The sequence below is a fragment of the Vipera berus genome (assembly GCF_964194415.1).
Source record: "Vipera berus genome assembly, chromosome: 5".
Lineage (NCBI taxonomy): Eukaryota > Metazoa > Chordata > Lepidosauria > Squamata > Viperidae > Vipera > Vipera berus.
This window is the reverse complement of record NC_138207.1, coordinates 31297470-31316318: the sequence shown is the minus strand read 5'-3', so window position 1 is coordinate 31316318 and position 18849 is coordinate 31297470. Positions and strand designations below refer to the sequence as shown.

The following is an 18849-nucleotide window of genomic DNA, read 5'->3' as shown; positions in this document are numbered from 1 at the left end:
GCTAATTGTCTCCAGGACTCCAGGACTCACTGGAGAAGAGCCTAATGCTGGGAAAGATTGAGGGCAAGAGAAGAAGGGGATGACAGAAAACGAGGTGGCTGGATGGAGTCACTGAAGCAGTAGGCGTGAGCTTAAATGGACTCCAGAAGATGGTAGAAGACAGGAAGGCCTGGAGGAATGTTGTCCATAGGGTCGCGATGGGACGGACATGACTTCGCAGCTAACAACAGCTAACAACTTGAGGGCTGTCAAAGAGAAGAGGGGATTGACTTAAATTGAGGACAAGAAGTAATGAGTGGAAGCTTGTTAAAGAGAAAGCCAAACTAGAAGTAGAGAACAATTAATCATTGGAATAGCTTGTCTTCTAGAGTTGTGGATGCTCCCTGGAGGTTTTCAAAACTAGACTGGACAATCATTTGACCAGGATGGTATAAGACCTTCTGCCTTGAGCAAGGGGTTGGACAAGAAGACCTCTAACTTATCGTTTAGCCCTATTATTATACCTTCTATCTTTGACTCTAGAAGTGTAGCAAATAGGTGTTCGTAATTTTCCCAAATGGTGCTACAATTATCTGAGTGTCTATTAAAGTGAACCATTGTAATGTTGAAACAACTAAAAAAGCAATTAGTGAAGAAAGCTGAGCTCGGGGTAGACAGTTGGAAAAACTAAAGAGCTGTACTTGAGAAGGCAGGCAAGATCTGAAGAGGCTGTAGCTTGTTGGGAGAACATAGAATGAAGTTGCCCCACACAGAAGAAAGAAAGAAAGAAAGAGGTTTGGGGCTGAGAACTGCAGGTCCTATGCAAGGAAGCAGGGGTTCTAACAAGCTATTGAAGAATTTAGAAGTGGATTGGAGTTTTGCAACTGAGAATAGCTGCCATGTGGAAGTATAAAGTGGAATTCACTCTGCATAATTGTCTGCTGCTTCATTTCCTGGGAAAAGGGAGCTGATTTGCAATTTGCTAAGGGGACAAAGATAGAAGGCAAGATAATATTAGCTGTGGACGGAAAGATATATGGCAGGAGATAGCCATTCCAAGGATAGAGAGTTTGAAAAAACATAAACTCTAAGTTCAGTATGCATCCAAATACATTTTCAATAAATGTAGCACCATCCATCACAAAACTGTGGACAAGAAGCTGACTTGGTGTGCAATATGGAAACCTGAAGGAGAGCTAATCCTAAGATCCATGTAGCTTGGTTTTACACATCTTGAACCCTAAAGTAGGGAAGGTGAACTGGAGAACATGTTGCAATTTGGATTCATGGCTCCTTTCAGAAGTGTCGTAGAGACTATGGGCAGAAGGGCCTTGCCCAGCTTGACTAGAACGCAAGTTATGATTTTACCTAGAAGATGTGCCAAATTCATCTCTCACCTGGATCAGTTTACAAGCAATGCCCTACAGACCACCCAGAAACTTCTGTTGGTACGAAGTCCAATAGTTTTGTATTTACTGTACAGGGTACTTTCATTGCCATTATTGCCATATAATATTGTGGAGGTAATATGGTTCAGGGGGTGGGTGTCTACCAGAACACCTTTCCCAAATAAATTCTGCCCATTCAGTCAAAGTGAACAGAGAATGCCTAATGAGGATTCTCAAATGCCACAAAGTGCAATAGTAAATATATGGAATAGGGTGCTCTGCTCACTCCTTTGAAACAGCCTCCTCTGTGAGGCATATATATTTTCCAATTTTCATTTCCATTTTTAGATGGAAATTAGTTAAATTAGTTAAAACTGTTGTGGAAGGCAGTTAGTGGCTAATTAATTATGATTTTTCAACACAGTTCAATACGTTAATGTTTTGATGATTGTGATAATTAGGGATAATTGGATTTATCCTGTTAGGATTTTGCTTTGGTGGTTTTGTTGTTGTTCTTATGTACCCAACTTAAGAGCCTTTTTAGATTGAAGAAATATATAAAATGACTAAATAAAATAAAAATGGAAGTATTTTAACACTCCCTTCTGTCCCTTTTAAGAAATCATTGAATTGTAACTGTAGGAAAATATATATCACAGTTTATTGCTGTGGTCTCATCATGCTGTGTCAATTCAAAAATAACTCTCATTGAATCCAATGGGACCTACTCCACATGTAACAGTACAATCAATATAAGTGCAATTATTTCATTTCTTTCTAGCATTACTGAAATTCTGCTATGCTTAGTAGCCAAAATCATTGAAAAGCAAATCTTTTCCAGCTTTGGAAAATAAATATGTTGTGGAAGGAAAGACCAGAAAAAGCTTTTAGTCACAATATTTAATTTCTAAACTGCTGGTTCATCAGTGAATATTCATTAGTATGGTTCTTTATGGGGTTTTTTAAGCAGCAGCTTCAAACTGTCATTGTACGTGTGTAAGTAGATGTATGCATACATATACAGTATGTATATGAAAATCCTTCAGTGAAATCATGGTAAATAATAGCCAAGTAGTTACATCCTAACACAATTCTATACATTCTATTGTCTTCTTCCTATCAAGGCTTTCTTTTACATGACATGCAACAAATATTTTGCCTGCTACACACATTACAGATTTGTCAATATGTCTTACATCTTCAAAAAAGCTTCTGAATCATTTTTCATAACTTCCCTTTAGCAAGCATTAAATAATCTTGCATTGTCAGGCAATCCATCTGTCAAGCAACATTAGTGACCAAATTGGGCTTGAAGCTTAGTTAACATCTTTTCCATGCAGCAGGTAACAAATTTGTTTCAATTTACATACCAGCTTTTTCATACTACCCACTTTGCAATATGTGATTTAAAAAACCCTCAAAAGACATATCCATTTTAGTAACTTTTGTATAGGTCCTTCTATTTGTAGAAGTGTGACGTAGACATGGATATTACAAATGACATAAATGTGTAATAACAAACTATTACATAGTTATTCTGTTATCTATTATTATCTATTATCTATCTATATCTATATATCTATATCTATATCCAGTGCTTTTTTTCTAAAAAAAGGTGCTGGAACTCTCATCTCATTAAATCTTTTATTTATATAATTTTATTTATATATTTATTTATATAATTTAAAATTATATATTCAATTCTTAATGCATCTTTCAGGCATTCACCAAATAAAGTAGAATTTGTTGTGAGCATCTCCTTAAATACAAACAGCTCATAAGCCAGACCTACCTATATTAGCAACCACATTATTGACGGCTTGTACATACCATTTTAAAGATATGATCACATTGGTTCAAGTGAATGAGATGCTCCTATAACCCAAAATGCATGCTATTAATTCATCTCTGCCAAAATAGTTATTTTTATCAGACTTAGTTCATGATGAACTTAGAACACTAAGTTCTGTTTTATCAAATTAATAGGGGTGAAAAATTGTGGGATAGCTTCCCCATGTTTATATACTGCAGGTGGGTACAGTAAAGATGGATTTTTTTTTGTCTACTTGGAAAATGATGTGTTGCGCTTTAATAGAGGAGGAGACAACTTTTGCATATATAATATGATATATATTGAGTTCCTTTTGGAAGGACTAGCAGTGGGAAATAACAGATGTCTAATACAAGTGCATATGCTGCCTTCAACATATATGTGCTTAATTGATGGAGTCATGTTACTGACAAGATAATGAATTGCAAAGAAATTGTTATTAACACATTTTGTTTCTATTTCTTTACAACTGCTGATAAAAAATGGCCTGGCTATGTTCAAATTATACACACAAGAGAACAGGCTTAGGTGAGAGGGAAAGTGTTACAATTCAATCTATTTATGAATATGAATGAATATGTCCATAATTGGCCAGTGTATTTTAACAATGATAGAGAACTGTGCTATGAGGAGCTTACAATTTACATTTCTTATTCTTGGGGAATTAATGACAGAAAGAAAATGGATTGAAAAAAGTAGATGCAAAAGTAACATTAGATAAATATGAGAAAATATAGTTGCATATCCTTAAGTAATTTATGAAAAATGCTTAAGATTACCACTTCAGAGAGATGTACAAAATCTTCAAGAATCCAGATAACCACTAAAATAGTAGCCATGAGACACAGTTCCAGGCTGAGGGAATAAAGGAGACTATCTTTTAGAAAGCTAACTTTCACGCTCAGGGGCCATTGAGGACCACCTCCTGAGCTTGGAGCTAAGTAGGGTCAAATCTAGTTAGTGCTTGGATGGCTGACTGTCAGGAAATCTCAGAGATGTAGGTTAGATTGGGAAGTTGGGGGTGGGGGGGGATGTAAGGACACCATAAAGGAGACAATGCAAACCAGTTATATACTGTTGCAAAAAATAAAGGCTACCCAGATATCTCCATGAAATGAACAAGAGAGGACTTTAACTGAAGAAAAGTTTACCCTTGCTAATCCTGCATGTTCTAAAGTTAGATCGGGCCAATGTAATCATGCCCTGGTGCAAACTAACAGCCAGCACCAGCCTGCAACCCACCTAAATTCAGGGATCTGGCGACGGACAGGCACGGCCAATGTCATAATTCACAGAACCTTTAATGGGCCTCCCCCTCCCCCCAGGCCCTCTTCCTTCACACCTGCTGCTAAGCTGTGGTTCAGGCGGTCTTGCCTGCCTCCTCTGAACTTTGGTCACAGCCGACACCGCAGCAGCAGCTGCCTCTCCGGAAGGAGAACAAAGAAAGACCCTATTGGCTTTCGAAAGCCAATAGAGGGAGTAGCATAGCTTGTGCAAAAGTTGAAAAAAATCGGTCAAAAAAAGGTGCTGGAATGCCGTTCTGAGCGTTCTATGAGAAAAAAAGCCCTGTCTATATCTATCTATCTATTCGTTATATGTTATATAACTATTAATATTATATAGTTTATATTTCTGTTCACACCTGTGACAGCTGAAACCAAAGATATCATAAGTTTGATATTCCACCAGTATGATGACAGTATCAGTCACGGTGCATATGATGGATGGTTCAGATTATCCTACTTTTTCCCCAAAAATCCATTTCCCAAATGCTTTTTGAGCAATCATAGCTTCTGCAAGCAAAGGAATAAAATATGTAATGGCATGCTATTAGGGAAAGGTGCATCTTCTTTCTGTAAGCAAGGAAAATTAGTGTGTGTGTGTGGGGGGGGGGTTAATTAACACAATGAGTTTAAAGGGATTATAAAAAGGATTATAAAATTGATGATATCCAGTACTGATAAATCTGATTGTGAAACAAAGGCAAAGCTTCAAGGAGACAATAGGAGCTCCCCCATCTCTGATATTCTTTAATGGTGGATTAGCAAGAAAAAAATCTGTTTTTAAAATGCCATCAAAAGTATAATCAATATCTGAACCTGTAATGTATTTGCAGAGAAAAAAATATTAACATGAATCTACAGCTTCAGCAATATTGGCCATTACAGCCATTTTTAAATCTCTTTATTCTGCAAATAAGATACTGTATGTAGTTTGTGCTCCATTCTAATCACAGTGTTTTGTTTCTTATGCATCTACTCAGCATTAAACTTGCAGAAAAAAATAATATAAGGATTGTAGCTCTGCATGACAGCATTTTTTAAAAAAAAATATTTGATTTTTACTTCTGAAAAAAAAGGTCAAATATTCTCATTGGTTTCCATTTCTGAGATGCCATTTACTTTTGCCTTCAAATAACAGAAATAGTGCTTCTGCTTCTTACAGCTCAAAATCAAGCCATCTGTGTATGTAACAGTGAGCAGGTACCGTATAGGTCTTCATATCACTAGATGAAAATTATCTTTAGGCTATGATACGGTTGACAGTTCTGTTATACATGAAGGGTTGTTCACAGATCAAAAGGTTTTTCAAAATACCCAAAGTCTTTGAAAATACAAAAAGCTTAGAAGTTTCTCCTCTGCTTTCAAAACATAACAATACAGTATGAATTTTCTCTCAGTATTTGCTGATGGGCTCTCCATCACTGTAATCTAACTGTTTATTATACCTGTGCACTTGTTGGCTCTTAAGGGGAAAGGAGATGGATAAGCAGGCTAACTATAGTTAAATACTATCTAAATGTTTTACACTATTTTGATTCTTCCATGTCCAAAAGCTTAGGAAATTCAGAATAATAGTAATTTTTTGTCCCATAACAAATATCTTCAAAAATGCCACTGTTCACAAGCAGATATACACAAAAACAGATTCTTTTTCATGCCTATATTGTGAATATAACTAACATGCCATTTTAATAGAAATGCAAAGTAATCTTAGTTCTAATCTAGTAGAATCATGGAAGATACTGCATATCCATATATTCAGGTGAGAACTATTAAAAAAATCAAATCACAATAGCTTTTTATAATTATTTTAATTCATGACATATCAAATAGGCCCTAATGACAAGGCTTGGCTGCTGTGTTAATACAGATAGATGGACAAAGTGCGGACAGAATTGTTCCTCCTTTCCTGGACTTTTTCAGCATTTGGAAGATATTGGCCTCTGCTGTGTGATTCATAAAACAAGGCTAAGCTCTTAGGTTGCTTATTGTGTCTTTAGAACTGCTTGTATTGCTCAACTATAATTTCTTTAAATTTAAGATTGGTGGTATCTAGCCATTTACTATCAGAACATGATAGTCTGGCTGGATCTTACCTAGTGCTTAGGACCAAGGTAAGAAGAACTTCTGCCTTTCCAGATGTTGCTGAACTATACCTCTCGATATTCATAATTATTACTCATACAATCCAGGGGGTTTGTAAATTCATTATTAATCAGAGGAACACAGTGATCAGCAAATATTTTTGTCTTAAAACCTCATATACATTCCTGTGCATAAATTACTGTCTCAAAGAGGCACTTTAAAAGATAGACAATGAGCATGGGTGCTTTATTTTTACAGGTGGTGAGGCACAGTAATTCAATAGTCTGAAAGAAAAATAATTAAAAATAATTCAGCTGGAAAGTAATTTATAGGGGGCTTACAGGGGTTCTCGAATAGCTTAGACCTTGCTCTAGTCACTCTTCTTCAACATGGCAACCTTCATGTCTCGATTAATGTTGGCTAAGGGATTATAACCATTTATATTCAACACATTTGGAGGATACCAGAAGACTGCCTCAATACATTAGTTTATTTAAATCCAATATCACTTAACTTACTTTATAAGGCCAGTTCAAACACAGTAAAATCTTGCACTGTTCTCAAAATATATTTCAATAAATAGGTTTTATCCCCCTACTATATTTGCTTTCAATGATCCAAGATTAAAAGTACAATGAATCACTAAAGCTATGAGAGTGCATGTGAAACATTTGGTTAGAACTCTTTTGGGTTTTTTGCACTTTGTAAAGCCTGAAAGGAAAATGGAAAGTCCAATGTCAATTCAGAAAATAGGGTTTTCGTGTTATGCAAAATAACTAGAAAGCTTTAAACTACAACTTCTGACTCAATATACAGCAGGAAAAAACATTCCTACTGCAAACTACGTGTATCAGTTTAATTGTTACTAAACAATGATTTATTGCTAAGATTACTTTACCTTCAATGTACTTCTTTGTGAAATAAGTTCAGCTGTAAAATACCTAACCTATAAATATAAAATTGGAAACTGCTCATGAGCTTACATTGACATACATGTTAGTGTATATTAATGTAATATTTGTTATTCACTTGACACCACATCCTTAGAAAAATAATCTAATGGTATTTTTACCCAATAAGTTATAAGAGACTAGTTTGCACATAAAACTAAGTCATAATGAATGGGCTCACACATCATGCTATGTTAAAAACAAACAAATGAAATGACAGCATAGCATTATTCACAAAACATCACAATTCTCTGGTGTTTTGAGTTATGCTATATGGATAAGAGATAGTTGAGAGCTATAGCAGTAAAACATCTAAATTTAACATTGTTTGGTCAAAAGCATACACTGCAGTGGTTTCCCAAAAGGCCCCTTATTCAAAGTTCAAAGTGTGTATGGGATGAGTGAGTGTATGTGTTGCCATCTTATGAGGGGAATAAAAAGAAAGATGGCAAAATAAAATGTAATCCTTCTCTCCCTTCTCTATTATGCCTATGGAAAAATTATGTATTTAGTGAAATATCAAAAACTCTGCTGGGCTGTTGAGCAATCAACCGGTCCCAACACCAGTTTTCATATAGCATGTTTCTAAATAGTAGCTATTCATTGGTTTGTTGACATTCTTATCCCTGCAAGCAGAGTTCTTATAGGCTAGATAAGGAAGTATGTTGTCTCCCTCTCATTTGTGGGGGAAGATGTTTTAAGTCATGAAAACACTGAAAACAAGATTCACATTTAAGAGACTTCTGGTTTGCTGCCACAGCCACTGCAAATATCTGGAAGGCGAGCTCCATCTTCCACGTCCAATTCTGCATCACTGGGGGACCCTGGAAGGGGTTGAAAGTTGCCCTGTAGGGGCGACCAGCAAGGAGGGGATCCCTGGTTGATTGCAGGAGGGCGGTAGCCCTTCTGCTCAATCCGGGGCAGCCCTCCAAGCTGGTGGATGGAAGACTAGCCATAGGAATATGGCTCATCACTAGGCTGCTGACAGCCGGTCAAATTTACCATCAGGCACCTACAAAGCAGCATGAATGAGACTGGGTGAGATTTACCTCTCTTCAATCCTACTTATTTTTTCCACCTGTATAAGCTGCCCAAAATATTTTTTTCCCTGTAAGAGAAGGAAGGGAGATTCTATCCCACCCTCTAAAAACAGCGGCAACTGACTATCCAGGGGAGTTTAAAATAATGCAAAAATAACCTGATTCTAACTGGAGCTTTATCATTCTAAATTCTGTGGACTAGAAGATTTTTTATTCTTATTGAAGATTTGGGTTTCTACCTACAAAAAAGAAGTAAAATTGCAAAAAAGATTATAAAAATTTCGGACTTAAAAAAACAAACCCTAAATGATATGGGTGACATCTTGTGGCTAAACCTGACATTGCAGTTTGTTACTGTCTAAAAGAGACCTGGCTCGATGCCCAGACTATAGATAAGACTTTTGCAACCTTGACAGATATCAGCTGAGAGAAGCACAGCTGTGTTCTATACTCAGTGACAAAATTATTTTCATTCTCTGATTGTAAAGCTTTTAATTTAACACTTTACTAAGAGAACATGGATGAAGATCAGGAACAGATTCTGTTTAAGTTGAAAGCAATTTATGAAACTATTCTTACAGCTACTGATAAAACAAGAAGCTACAGTAAAGAACAAGATGTCAGCCCAGATATACGAACCCAAACTTTGATTACAACTAAAAGAATCAACTACACAGAATATAATAGAAGAAGTGGAACAATTAAATACTACGATAGAAGATTCAATTGGTCAACAAACACAGTTAATGGAAAACCCAGAAAAGAGATGACAACATGAAAAAAAGGAAAAGTTTTTCTATATAAACCAGAAGAAACCTATATAAACAAGAAGAAGAACAGACTGAAGGGAAGATAAATATTTCGGGATAACTACGCTGAGATGGAAAAGTAATAGTCCTTCCAAAAAAAGTGGCAACCAGATGGCCTTTTCTACTTCTACTTCAAACAATATATATAACACAGGAGATCTATTGGATGACTTAAAAGTATGGACATGGAAGGCAAGTTGGCAAAGAAAGAAAGCTAGAATAAGGCTGAAGAAAATTGGGGTTTTGACTTATTAGTGAGAATTAAAATAGAACATACTCAAACAGCCAAGATGAGTACTTTGAATACTAGATTTTGTTATGAGCTGAGATAAAGAAAACTTTGATCTTTTAAAACTTGGAAGTATAAATATTAAAAGTTAAACTTGAATATTGATTTGCTTATAAAGGTTGAATGTAAAAGTAATTAAGATATATATAAGCTAAAATCTATTGATAAATAATAATAATAATAATTATTATTATTATTATTATTATTATTATTATTATTATTATTATTATTATTATTATTATTATTATTATTAATTCAATTTCTATACCGCCCTTCTCCTGAAGGACTCAGGGCGGTTAACAGGGCATATATAAATAACAATATAAAAATTAAAAAGAAATTAAACAAATGCCCAATTAAAATACAATAACAATAAAAACAGTAAAAAACCCATTAAAAAACCCTAATATTCCCCATCAGGCCAGACCAGCTAGTTCAAATAAGTGGGTCTTCAGCCCGCGCCGGAAGGAGCGAAGGTCCGATGCCATCCGGAGCTCAACCGGCAGTTGGTTCCATAACGCTGGAGCGCCCACAGAGAAGGCCCTCCCCCTGGGGGCCACCAGTCGACATTCCCTGACCGGAGGCACCCTGAGGAAGCCCTCTCTGTGGGCACGCACAGGGCGGAGGGGAGTTGACGCCAGCAGCAGGTGGTCCTCGAGGTATCCCGGACCCATGCCATGTAAGGACTTAAAGATCATAACCAAAACCTTGTACCTCACCCGGAAGACAACTGGTAACCAATGTAGCTCACGGAGCAAAGGTGTAACATGGGAGTACCGGGAAACTCCCAAGACAACTCTCACGGCCGCATTCTGTACCAGTTGGAGCCTCCGAGTGGTCTTCAAGGGAAGCCCCATGTAAAGAGCATTGCAGTAGTCCAGGCGAGAGGTCACGAGCGCATGAGTGACCATACACAGGGCATCCCGGTCCAGATAGGGCCGCAACTGGCACACCAGGCGAACCTGGGCGAAAGCCCCCCTAGTCACGGCCACTATATGGTCTTCCAAAGTAAGTCGTGAATCTAGGAGGACTCCCAAGTTGCGAGCCCTATCCACGGGGGGTAAGGACTCACCCCCCATAAGAAGAGATGGAATATTTTGAATGTCCCGGGATGCCGGAATGCACAGCCACTCAGTCTTGTCAGGGTTGAGTTGAAGTCTGTTCCTCCCCATCCAGGCCCGAACCGCCTCCAGGCAACGGGACATCACATCGAGGGCATCACTGGGGTGGTTTGGGGTCGAAATGAAAAGTTGGGTATCATCGGCATATTGATGATACCCAACTCCAAAACCACGAATGATCTCACCCAGCGGTTTCATGTAGATGTTGAACAGGAGAGGCGAGAGGACCGACCCCTGAGGAACTCCACAAGCGAGAGTCCTAGGGGTCGACCTCTGTCCTCCTGCCAACACTGACTGCGAGCGTCCCAGGAGATAGGAGGAGAACCACTGAAGAACTGTGCCTCCCACTCCCAATCCCCTGAGACGCCGCAGCAGGATACCATGGTCGATGGTATTGAAAGCCGCCGAGAGGTCTAATAGGACAAGGACAGAGGAATGTCCTCTGTCCCGAGCCCTCCAGAGATCATTCACCAGAGCGACCAATGCCGTCTCCATGCTGTACCCAGGCCTGAAACCCGATTGGAACGGGTCTAGATAATCCACTTCATCCAGGACCAGGGGAAGCTGATGCGCCACCACACTCTCAACAACCTTCGCAAGAAAGCGAAGGTTGGAGACCGGACGAAAGTTGTTCAAAACAGCTGGGTCCAGAACAGGCTTCTTGAGGAGAGGTCTTACCACCGCCTCCTTCAAGACGGCGGGGAAATTACCCTCACTCAAGGAAGCAGATATAACTGCCTGGAACCAGCCTCGTGTCCTCTCCCGGGCTGCATAAACCAGCCAAGAAGGGCACGGGTCCAATAAACATGTGGTGGAGCTCAGCCTCCCCATAATCCTGTCCACTTCCTCAGGGGTTACAGAATCAAACTCCTCCCAGATAACATCGACAAGACCGCCCGTGTCCTGATCGTCAGACTCTGCCCAGTTGGAGTCCAGACCGGTCCGAATCCGAGCGATTTTATCCAGCAGATGTTGTCCAAACTCCTTGGCATGACCCTGCAAGGGTTCCTCCCTCACCTCCTGATTAAGGAGGGAGCGGGTCACCCTAAACAGGGCGGCCGGGCGATTATCTGCGGACGCGATGAGGGCAGAGAAGTAATTACACCTCGCCGTCCTCATCGCTGCGAGATAAGACCTAATAAAGGTTCTTAGTCGCAACTGGTCGGATTCGGACCTCCAACAGCTCTCTAGGCCCCGTTTCCGACGCTTCATCTCCCGGAGCTCCGAGGAGAACCATGGAGCTCGTTGGGATCTGCACCGGGTCAGGGGCCGCAAGGGTACAACTCGGTCAAGTGCCTCAGTGGCCGCCCTTTCCCAGGCTTCCACTAGGGCATCCGCCGAGTTGTGAGCAACGGAGGCAGGTGGGGACCCCAGCGCCGCCTGGAATCTATCAGGATCCATTAAGCGTCTGGGGCGGTACCATCTAATTGGCTCCGTATCCCCACGGCGGGGGGTGGCAAAACGGAAGACCAGCCGCATGAGGTGATGATCGGTCCATGACAGGGGCATAATAAATGGAGAGCCCCCACCAAGATCATCAAACCACCATCCAGATAAGAAAACCAGGTCAAGGGTGTGGCCTCCCTCATGAGTTGGTTCAGAAATTACTTGCGTCAGGTCCATGGCCGTCATGGAAGCCATGAACTCCCGAGCTAGCTCAGATGAACCTCCCAGGGATGGTAGATTGAAGTCACCCAAAACTATAAGTTTGGGGAACTCAATCACCAACCCCGAGAGGATATCGAGCAGCTCGGGCAGGGCTGCCGCTGCGTGACTAGGCGAAAAGTACACCAGCAGCAAGCCCAACTGCGCCCCCGGACCAAATCTCAAAAAGAGAGACTCACACCCGACTATCTGAGGAACAGTGGTCTCCCGCGGACACAAGGTCTCCCTGATAGCTACCGCCACACCCCCACCCCTACCTTGAGCTCATGGCCGGTGTAGCACCCAGAAACCTGGTGGGCAGAGGTCAACCAAAGGGACCCCACCCTCTGGGCCCAACCAAGTCTCCGTGATGCAAGCCAGGTCCGCATGCTCACCCTCAACTAAATCCCTAACAAGGGGAGCTTTGTTAACCACGGACCTGGCATTCAGGTACACCAGCCGGAGCTCAGGAGGCTGCACATCCGTAACGATACGGCCCTCTGTTTATGCACCTGCTGCCATTCCCCAACGTCGTGGGAATCGGTAGTCCCACGACCCGCTCCAGAGCCCCGGAGACAACCACACCCTGTTCTCCCCCCGCGCGGCCAGACCCAGGCCTGGCCTGAGCCATGGTTGATTGACCACCCCCCATAGCCAAACAACCCCCACCCCCTCCCACCCCTCTCCCTAACCCCATAAAAAATTTTGCTAAAAAATTAACCAGGGGCCTCCTATTAAATTTATGTTAAAGGCCCCTGCCCCTGCCCAGCCATCTCTCAGGGTCCCAACAATCGGGCCCTTCATCAAGATTGGAGGTATTTAAAAAGGCGGGTCGCACCGAGGACTTCCGCTGGCGGCGCGGCGCCGAAGACAGCCTCCCCTGGCTGCCCGCGGCTCAGCTGTTTGTTTTTTCGCCCGAAACAGCGCCGATCAGCTGTTCGGGCGAAATTGAAGCCCCCTCCTCGGGAGAAGAGGAGGGGGTGAGGCCCCAGGTAGGGGTAGAGTTCTCCGAGGCCGCCTGAGCTTCGAGCTTGGGCGGCTGAAGGATCGAACTCCCCCGAAGCCTGGGTTGCTCCCAGCTGGCCGTCGTCTCTGCTCCGAACTTCCTGGAGCAGAGCCAGGCGTCTGCGAACCATCCCTGCCTGAAGAAAGGACTATGATTTAAAGGAGCAGGCAGAGCGGTACAAGAGGAAAAGGTGAAGAGATGAAGAGGATTATTTTATTTTACTCTCAAGCTTGATGGACTATGCTTAAAACTTAAAGTGAAAGTGCGTCACAATTGTAAGTAAAAGATGGCGGCTAAACCTCCCCCTAGAACTTTTCGGAGTGCTGGAAATTCTCCGGTGCAACAACAATCATTACTGCAGGCGTTGCATTCTCCTGATGTATTGACATCGAAGGATCTTGAAAAACATACCCAGTTAATTTTGGAGTCAATGGGTGTTAAATTTGCACAGATGGAGGAGAAATTGGAGAAATTGGAGCAGAGAATGGAAGAAAGGATGGAGCAGAAACTTAGAGAGATGAAGGTAGACATTTTGTCCTCAGTGCATAAAGTAGCTAAATGTGTGGAGGTGCTGGATGATCAAGTGGAAGACTTGACTCAAAAGAATGCTATATTAGAAGCAAAAGTATTGGAAATTGAAGATTTAAAAGACAAAATGGATAGCGAACAGAGTTTGGCTCAATTTTACCAGATGCAGTTTGCTGTTAGAATTAGAGGCCTAAAAGAGAATATTAAGGAAGATTTAAAGCAGCTGGTTTCTGAGGCTTTTGAGGGGGTATTGAACCATCCAGCATCTGAAATAAAACAAGGCATGGACAAAGTGTTTCGTGTGAATTCCTGGATTGCTAAGCAGAGAAAGTTGCCTAGAGATGTGGTGGTTTATTTTGTAAAAAGGGAAATTAGAGATGAAGTTATACAAGCTGCCTATGATACTAAAGTTGTGATTGCTGGTCAAGAAGTTTTGGTTCTAAAAGAAATTCCTCCAAAGATTTTAAAGAGAAGGAAGGACTTTATATTTCTTGTGCAAGAGCTCAAGCAAAGAGATATAAGGTTCAGATGGGAGATCCCAGCTGGGTTGAGCTTCATGTATGATGGCAAAAGGTACTGTTTGGGTACTGTGAAGCAAGCGCATGATTTTTACAACAATGTTTTAAAAGCAACCCCATCAACACTTCTGGAAGCTGCAGAGGGATCTGGAGAAGGAGAACATCAAGAGGATGAAGATGGACAGATAGACGAGAAGGGTACAGGAGGAGATCAAGCTGCAACTCTTTTGGATGATCCTAGAGAACAGAGGGTGACGCGTGCTGCCTTAAAACGCTCAAAAAAGATTAAAAAATAAGACCAGTAGAAATCTATGGAACTTCCACAATATACTTATAGTCAAGTGGTAGCTGTGTTTTTAAGAGTTTTGGGATGATATCTATGGTAACAGAATGTTCAATTTGGAATTAATGGACAATTTACTACAGAGGAAGAGGAAGAAAATTTTGTGGGTTAATGCGGGTTAATTTGTGTAAGAACTATCTATTATAGCCTATTTTGGCTAGAGAGGTTAATAGGGATTGGTGCTTGTGATGTGTAAGTGAGAATATGTCTAGGTAATAGTGAATTGTGGAAGAACATAGATGGGAATGATGCTAGTTTTCTTTTATTTTAGTTCTTTATACATATTTAGTATTGTTAAGGATTGGTTTACTCTATATAAGCTAGAGAGTGATGGATTTTAGAGTTTATAATTGTTAGTATATGATTGTTTATGATTGCTTTTTAGATATATACCTTGTATTTTGCTCTGGGAAGTCGGGGGGGGGGAGGGGGGGAGGAGGGGAAGTAGAGGGGTGGGAGGCAGGGGAGGGAGGAGGGAGAGGGGGAGGGGGGGAGATAGGGGGGAGGTAGGGAGGGGAGGAGGGAGGGGGAAGGGGGGTTTTTCAAAGGAAAATTGTATTTTAAAACTTTTCAATAAAAAAAAAAAAAAAAAAAAAAGGCGGGTCGCACCCAGGAGAGGGGGCACCCCTGAGGGCGAACAAGTCTGTGCTGGTGTATCGCCGCATATAGGTCCAGCAAGTCCAGGATAGGCAGTCCCATAATTGGTCATATCCATAGGAGGATCGAGGCACAGGGATAAATATCTGGATCCACACCCAACTTCACTGCCACTCAGTTGGGTGCCCCCAGAGGCAGGCCACCCCCCGCCCTCTCACGACGGGTTGCAACTCTGTTCCTGGGGGTGGTCCAAGATATACTCTGGGTAGGCATACCCCATAGAGCTCCCACCTCTATGGGGCTGCAGATGTAAAGCCAAGCCACTCTGTAATGTAATAAATATGTTTTATTTAGCTGTTAGAATAAATTTTTTTAGCTTAAATATGAGAGTAGACATCAAGAGAAAAAGAGAGGAAGTATTTAATGTTGAAATAAGTGAAAATTTTGGTTACTAAATTTAAGACATTTGGAAATTAATAGAAAATAAGAACGTTATACTGTAGTAATTAGTAAATGTAAGATGGTGAGAAATAGAATATATTTAAATAGATAAGAAGTGTATTTTGAATATTAGATTTTGTGATGAATTGCGAAAAAGGGAATTGTGGTCACTTAAAACTTGGAAATTACAAATATTAAATGTTAAACTTACCGGTAAATATTAATGGGAAACTAAAAATTGGGAAAAACTAATTAGGGGATTGATTGTCTATAAAGATTGGGTGTTAAAATAACCAGGATATGTATAAACTAAAAATTATTGATAAAGTTATTTCTATATAATTTATAAAATAAGAATTGTATTAGTTTAAACATGAGACAGGAAAAAAGAGGAAATACTCAATGTAGTAGTTTGAGACTTGTACTACTCAGCCGCCACGTTGCTTTTTAAATATTTAAATGCAAAATTAGAAAATCAATAAAACTTTTTTTAAAAAAAGATTCACATTTAAAAACTTTAAAAAATATCAATGAAATTCTTCAATATTTGAAGGCCTGTAAGCAGGGCTTTTTTCTCATAGAACGCTCAGAACGGAGTTCCGGCACCTTTTTTGGATGGAACCTTGTAGGGTAGGCAAGGCGGGTTATATGACATGTGTGAGTTCCGGCACCTTTTTCTTTTACAAAAAAAGCACTGCCTGTAAGAATGTATAGTACTTTTCCCTAAGAGATGAACAAAAGAGGATGAATTAGCCTCATAATTCTTTTATATATTCTGAAATAAGGACACCTCTGAAATTTCAGTGGTAATCTTTCACCAAAGACTTTTTTGCCATATGAACAAACTTAACAATAAATTTTTAAAAAGGAAACAAAATATGCAAAATTTTGAAACGCTTTGCCTTAAGAAGCAAAGGTAAGGTAAATAGCAATATTCTAAACTGAACTTAAAACATAATTAGGGATATTTTAATAGTAAGTGAGAAATGGTACCAGTTCATGGTCCCTGATAACAGCCTATTTTGAAGTAACTGAAATGTCCAGATTATTTCCAAAGACAATCCTACATTACAGCTCATTACAATACTTAACAATTAGACATCACATAATGGACAGGATGAATATAAAGCTCTTCCAGATGGGCCCATTGATGATTATTATGAACATTTCATCACTATAATCAGCCCATTTTAAATTTCTCTTTTGTTTGGTTTTTCTGAGTGACATAATAGGGAGAAAAAGATCAGTAATTCAGCAAAAAATGTAGATAACATACAATGATGCAAACACATTATTGGTAGCAAGTATCCAACAATGTTCTATAGTTAAACATTGTTTAAAATGCTTTCCTCTACCTATCTGCTCATTTTTCCCATCTGGAATAGAAGAAGGCTTTCCCTTGGTATGTAGTATGTAACAGTCTGCAAACATATATTTTACTCTATTTCACTAGTTCACATCACTATTCTGAGAAAGAAAAAGAGCCTCATGAAACAATTGGCAGCTTGCTTGCAGATAATGTCCAAACAATTACTTTGTAGGGGTAGTAATTCCTTTACACATTAATCTGCTTTAACTGTCCTTATGAATCAAGCTATAACAGCTTTTATTGTAAATTACAGTGTCAAGTGCCTTACAAGGGAGCAAACCTCACACAGACTTTTATGAGTTTAATGTCAAGAACTAGGGGTGAAAGACAGAATCTTGAGGGTTGAAATAGAACCCTCCAGTTAGTGAGCTCATTAAAGCAAGGCCTCTTCTAAAGCTTCTGAATTTCTTTCTCCCAGTCTGCTGGCACAAGCAGTGGCGTAGCGGGGGGGGTGCAGGGGGGGCCGGCTGCACCGGGTGCAACATCTGGGGGGGCGCGCTCGCACTGAGCTGCTCAGGGAGCCCCAAGGGCTGCACAGAGTTGGCTTGGCTCTGCTCTCGAGCTGCTCTTTCTTGCAAAGCGAAACGAGTCCGGCAGGTGAGATGGGCGGCCACATAAACTGAATAAAATAAATAGAAGCGCCCAACTCTCCGCCCAGGCTCAGGCCAACCGCAAGCGCCCCGCAGGCACCCCGGCAGGCTTGGCCGAGCGAAGACAGACCCGCCGGCCGGCTGGCCTAGCTTCGTGTGCATGCGTGGCTTTATTTAGCGGGGCTCACGTGCAAGCTTGAATGCAGCGGCTCTTGCAGGTCAGAGCCCCGCCCAGCCGCCCTCGAGAGGGACCCGGAAGCATCCCGCATGCGCGCGACTCTTCTTGGAAAGTCTACGCCGCTGTGGGGCGCGTCTTTTCGGCGGTGCTGTGACGTCACTTGCCTTGCCCCGGGTGCTGACAACCCACGCTACGCCACTGGGCACAAGGGGCTATGAGTCTATTTCTTTTATAAACCAGCAATGATTTCTTCTGTTAATTGTTTGAGTCCAGATATACAGTACTCCTCCTTTTCTCAATTTCAGCACAATATTTATAGAATTTCTGGTTGCAGTTCTGAACAAAGCCAATGAATAGGAACATTTTGATGTTTCTAAATTTCAAATCTAATTCTGTCTTTAAAGGGACGTGTCTAAGTGTACAGAATGCTCATGGCCTTGCTTGCAATAATCTGTTTAGAAAACTGAATGCAGAGGCTGACATCGGAAGAGAAATTGAGAAAGGTAGGACAAATTAAGGGGGATGCTGAGTAAATGCTAAAGAGAATGCTACAAGATGAGAGGAATTTTATGTCTGAATGTAGCCTAAGTTATCAGAAATTAGATAAAAGGCTAAATAAAGTTAGCTTGCACTAAAATTCAATGAGGTTCAACTAGTTATATCAGGATCCAACTATCATGCTAAATTACTTGTTCATAAAACCTACAGGTCCATGGATTTTATGTAAGGCAAAGATAATACAAAATGTGATTAAATTTTCTGTGAACATAATTTAATGTACATCTGTGATCACTTGATTCAGGTGTTTTTAACTCCTTTGACAAATAAAGCTTGCCTACAGTTATAAATAAATCTTTCAG

General features: G+C 40.6%; 1 protein-coding gene across 2 annotated transcripts in view; it reads right to left on the bottom strand.

The window, feature by feature from the left end:
• The window catches only part of DNER (delta/notch like EGF repeat containing), a gene marked incomplete at both ends in the record, with an annotated part of 134172 nt that overhangs the window by 13280 nt on the left and 102043 nt on the right, over window positions 1–18849 (bottom strand). The window lies entirely within an intron of this gene.